Source organism: Sinocyclocheilus rhinocerous, unplaced genomic scaffold (genome assembly GCF_001515625.1).
Source record: "Sinocyclocheilus rhinocerous isolate Xijiao unplaced genomic scaffold, SAMN03320098_v1.1 scaffold2515, whole genome shotgun sequence".
Classification (NCBI taxonomy): domain Eukaryota; kingdom Metazoa; phylum Chordata; class Actinopteri; order Cypriniformes; family Cyprinidae; genus Sinocyclocheilus; species Sinocyclocheilus rhinocerous.
In genome coordinates, this window is record NW_015637115.1 from 58,558 (window position 1) to 64,576 (window position 6,019).

The 6,019-nt window shown below is 37.0% G+C and overlaps 1 pseudogene; it reads right to left on the minus strand.

The window, feature by feature from the left end:
* Nucleotides 1-5,081, minus strand: part of LOC107748438 (laforin-like) — a 31,206-nt pseudogene extending 26,125 nt beyond the window's left edge.
* Nucleotides 5,082-6,019: the final 938 nt, after the last annotated feature.

The window sequence follows — 6,019 nt, forward strand, 5'->3', positions numbered from 1 at the left end:
TTCGTGTCTTAAGACCTCAATGTATCGTCACAAGCCGCAGGCTTTAATTTGGTTTTCTTTGTGTGTTTTTTTTACTCTCAAAGCCGTGGAGCCCATTGACTGCCATTATATGACTGATAGACTGCAATGGTTTGAGTTAAAAATCTTAGTTTGTGTTCTACTGAAGGGACAAAGTCACCTACATCTTGGATGCCCTGGGGGTAAGCAGATAAACATCACATTTTCATTTTTGGGTGAACTATCCCTTTAAATAGGTTTGGCGATCTTGATTTTGGATGTCTTAAAGCAATATTGCCACACAAAGCCAAAATGCAGTAAGTATACTAATACTGAAATGGCTTGCTGATTGATTGATTGAATGATTGATTGATTTGACATTCAGTTCCAAAATCTCATTTATAAAATGGATTGTTCCAATGGTAAAGCAGAGCAGTGGAATACAAAATCTTTGCACTTAAGAATAGTTCCCCCAAAAAATGAAAATTTGCTGATTTGTAGATTAGTTCGTTTCTTCACGGGAACGGGTTTGGAGAAATGTAGCATTACATCACTTGCTCAGCAATGGATGCTCTGCAGTGAATGGGTGCCGTCAGAATGAGAGTCCAAACAGCTGATAAAAACATCACAATAATCCACAAGTAATCCACACTAGGGACCTGCGTGGGATGGATTTTTCAGTCCCGCATCCACCCACACCTGCAGAAATATATGTTACCTTGTCCCGCTCCCAACCTCATAAAAGTAGCCTATATAGATTTTTTAAGTGCATCCATGAAATTTACATGAAATAGTAAGTTCTGTGTCACCTAGCCACAACATCCCAGCCTAAACGCTCCCGCGTTATTAAAGCATTCACAAATACAGTACATTCACATTCGCCAAATACATACAAAGTTATGTCAAAATGCCCGTCTTGATGAGTATTCACGTTAACAGTCGATTTATACTAAACATTGTCGGTATATAGGCTATTAAGTGAATGTAAACAGTTGAGAAACAAAACTTATGTGTAACAGTTAGATCCATGCATGAGGTCTTAAAGAGACAGCAAAATAAACCTGCTGCTGTCTGTCATTAATGTTTATTCATTGAAGACTAACCAGTGTTATTTTAAAGTTAAACAGACTATTCAGTTTCTGTGGTATATCTGTACCTGAACATTACTGCTATACCTACCTGAAAAACTTAAAGCACAGTTAATTTTAGTTGTATCTTGTTATTGTATTTATTGTGCCATTGCTTGTCATTTATCTATTCTTATTTTATTACTGACCGTTTACTTGTTTACTTTTTTAGTTAAAGTAAACATACATCTTGGATGGTCTGAGGGTGTGTACATTTTCAGCAAATGTTTAGTTTTGGGGTGAACTGTTCTGTTAAAAACACCAGACGCAGACTAGTGGAATGAAAAAAATATATGCCAGGTCTAGAGATGCGTTTGTTAAAAGTTGAACTTCTTTTATCTTGAGTGTTGCATTTTTAGATCGCTCTATCATGCACAAGATGCTGCAAAAGCGAGTCAAACACGTCAGTTTACATAGAAAAGCAATGGAAAAGCAAGCAGTGGGATGCTAACATGCATTCTATGTGAACAGCTCCTTAGTGATTTTATTGATGATTGATTTACTATAAAACATGAGAGTGAGCAAATAATAGGCTACTAAATTAGAACTATTCCATTAAAATGTAACATCATTTAAAAATATGCCAATATGTCCTAAACCAGGTCTGTCCCTGTCTGGACGCTGCCACTTGAAACACTCCACTGATCAGAGTACTTTTATCTCAACTGAAGGACTGTCAATTCATGCTTGCTTACCTGAGGCACGCTCAGAGCTAATTCACCTGCTATGGTGTGCAATCAACAAGCGTCGTTTCAATCAGCAAAACACATCTCGACAATAAAATTCTCAGTTGTTTTCATATGTGACAGTGTGAATAGACAAGCTGCCGGCAAACAATGGCTCAATCAAAACCTCAGTCAACAGACGGCGTGAGCCCTGGAGCAGATCGGCGATTTGTCACGCACAGGCGCATTCATTCAAATGAGAAACATGACAGAATGAGAAAACTGCCACTGAGTCATGTAAGGACGACAGTTCGGCTTCTCTGACAAAGCAGGTCATGTTCAGGATTGAATGCAGTTTTCATCAGTTTGAAATATTTTGCTGCTTGGCTCCCAAAGCAAAGTTTGGTCTTCAAAGTTATGACGTTTCTACATGATGTGTAAAAGAACTTCATTTTTCAAATCAAATATGATCATTTTGAGGACTGTTTATTTGTTCATCTCTCAATTTTCATGGTATTACATTCTATGTTTTCTCCCCACAATAAAAACTACAGAGCTTTGGTCATAAAACTAAGCATTTAAGTATAATCTTAAGACATATTATAGGGAAATATAGAGTGATAACTGATATTTATATGCATTTTATGTAAGTATTTTGCTACACTGTTATAAAGATCTCATTGAATTCATTAAATATTAGAATATCAATATAAATATCAGTATCTTCACCAAATTGCATATTTTTGCTCTGTTTGGGCCTCTGAATAAAACTGCTACAAATAATCCTTCTGAGTTTGACTGATACATTTTCCTTCAGATGTCAGGAGAATAACCTAGCACTTGGTATTTTAATGTGACATGGTATAACGAGAATATCTATGGCATTCTTTACCTCATGATTATTTTCATTTTTCCTCTGTAACAGTATGAATAAAGATAACCCGTGTTGGGCTAGTTACTCAAAGAATATAATATATTACTCATTACTAGTTACTCCTTTCAAAAGTAATATTGTTACTTTACTTATTACTTTCTGGCAACAGTAATTAGTTACACTACTAGTTACATTACTTTTTCTTCACGCCCAACAGAAGTTGTAACTGTGTATCTTCCACATAAAATTCTAGTGATTGATATTGACATTCAAGTAGAAGTGTTGTATTAATCTCATTAATTGTCATGTGTACCTTGAAGCTAATTGTAATTTCTCCATTATACGATTATATTTCATTATGCATTTTTTCAAATCATATACGTTTGTAAGAAACTTAAATTTTCAAAAAAAAAATTTAATTCTAGTAATATAATGTACCAGATGCTGATCAGCAGGATGTGGGTGGGATGTAATACCAGAGTAAAGTAAAGCCACAACTTACACATCAGTGCTCAAATCATCTTTTTTCCTGACAAAATCGATATAATGCAATATTTTTTATCTGCTGAATGTACGCTTTTCCATATTCCAAGCTTGCCTGCTGCACTGGGGACATCACATGCATGTGCGAGTCGTGACAATTATGAAAATAAATCTAGGAATTATTTGATTGTTGGATTTTAAATCAGTAGGGTTTGAGGCATCAAAAGTAACTAAGCTGTTTTATGGACGGTAACTGTAATATTATTACTGAAATCTTATTATTAATTAGTTACACTACTAGTTACTGCAAAAAGTAATATTATTACAGTAACTAAGTTACTAGTTGCTACTGCCCAACACTGAAGATAACATATAGGCTACTGCGCATTTGTGGTCTGCTCCCGATTTAATTTACGATATTAACCATGAATAATTCACTGGAATGCACTCTCGTTTTTCTCTGAAAGTCCTCACGTCTCTTTCCAGGTATTCATGTTGAAAGTCATTTTTAATGCTAAATTTCCTTTTATTGTACGATGGTTGAAGGGCGAATAGAATAATGTCACCTCATTGTACACAGTTTTTGAAAATGCTTATTATTGCATTGATAGAGCAAATATTTTGCTGATTATTTGCCGTGTAACGGAAGTTAGCCTACTCCCGTAATTCGCGTAAATTAAGCATCATATCACTACAGTATATGGCCATTCGAGCCTCATGTAACTATCAAATAAATAAAGTTTGCGTATTTGTTTTATATTAATATAAAACACATATGCAAACTTTATATATTATATAACAGTTTGCATATTTTATTCTTAGGTTTTGAATGCTAATTGGAGTCAGCGTAAGTCGTAATTTCTTAGTGTTCAAATAAACAAAAATAAGAAAATGGAGAGTATTCATTTATTAAAGGGGTCCTATTATGCTTTTTCACTTTTTTAATTTTAGTCAGTGTGTAGTGTGTATGTTTTGTGGCGCGACGCTGCGCTTCTCGTCCGGTGCGCGACCGCCTGAGACGCTGTTTTTTTCACCTCCGTGCCCAAACGTCTTTGTTTGGGCTTCCGAAAGCGGATGATGTCAGGAAACAGTGGTTGCAATTTATTTTTTAACTCTGTTCCTGAGCATTATAACCCCAATTTGCTATTGTGTGCTGCGCATTTTACTGAGGACAGCTTCCACAACACGAGGGAGTACAGTGCCGGATTCGCCCAAAAAGTTTTTGTTGAAAGACGGAGCAAGGGGCGGGGCAGTACTGAAACACTGTCTAAGCTGTTCGCCAATCACAACGCACTGGGACAGCTAACCAATCACAACACATTTTGTTTTTCGGAAGGCGGACCTTCATCAAAGCCGGAACTAATTGAGCCGTTTGTGCCAGCCTGGGGAAAAAGGTATTTTAATACTGTAAATTATGTGAAAAATAATGCATTTTTCGAACCACCAAGCATGAGAGCATGTTCTAGTACACCCCCAAAACAAAATCAAGACTTTGTAAAAGAGCATAATAGGACCCCTTTAATGTTTGAATGTCAAATGTTAAACTGAAAAGGTTCATAAATTCGTGGCCTTCTGTCAGTGCAAGTCAGACTTTGAAACATTAGCACCATCCAGTGAGTCAAAACATTCATTACATGTGGATTTTATTATAATACAGCACCCATTAGGGTGTCCATATACAGTGTCCATTAGGCTATATCTTCAGGTACCTTCCCAAATGTAGTTCCCATCGACACGCTTTATGAACTTAAACCACAGCTTATCTGTGTGCGGTTCGGACAGACGCACGTCTCCGATCCACAGACCCGGATCACCGGCGGACAGAAGCGAGCGGCTCGGATCCCAGTGCCCCATCTCCGGTCGAGAGCCCGATACAAACACCTCGATATCCGAACACTCTGGTGTCAAAATGACACCAAACCTGAACACAACCATGTCTGGTAATAAATACACACAGGTCTTCGGAAACTGGGACTGATTCGGTCACGGACATTACAAGTGGCTGAGCTAAAAATACACGCAGTATTGACCTTTACAGTGATACAGTGGCTGAGAGAGGACACTGTCTGCCTGCTTAGAGTCCCTGTAGATGTGTTTGTGTGCGTTTTATAGGGTTGGTAAATAGATCTCACTTTATACAGGACGGTTTGTAACATTGTACAGCAACTGTTACTAGTTTCCTACGATAAAAAAACACGTATCCTCCAGGGGGCGCTGCACGGCTCATGAGCTGCATTCCAATCTCAGGACATCATTTGCGATTTTAGAGTAATTTGTAGACTACAATCGTGTTTTGCATGTAAAAACTTAAATGATTAATTTCCTGACATCGATAGGCCTATACAAATTAAAATTCGCTCCAGGTGTATACATCATTTTTTTTAAATGCTTTATTTTGTAATCACCAGGGCCGGATTTACCTCTTTTCGTGACATAGGCAAAACAAATTTTTGGGCCCACCTTCCCTATTAATATAATAGGCCTAATATTACTACCCAAGCAAACAAAAATATTTCTTAATCAGTGGAAACCGTTACAGTGTTTTCTATCTCAATAAGCATTTGCGTTCAGTCAATAAAAATCAAATGTTCTTAATTTGTTTGAGAACTGAGAAAGAAAGACCATTCCATTAATAGGCGCGTCCTGGCCAAATAACCACTTCGGGAGTGCATTATTTCTCTAATAATTTTAACGGTCTGGAGTCACAATCACACATCAATTATTCAGATGATTTGTTTCAAGACATTTGACATGTTTCTGTCCTGAAATCTTGTGTGTGTTGAACTAGCTAATCTCATCCCAAACCTTCCGTTGCAAATTCCAAAATGTCATTTTAGAGCTGATAACAGAGGCTTGAGCCATTGATATGCAGG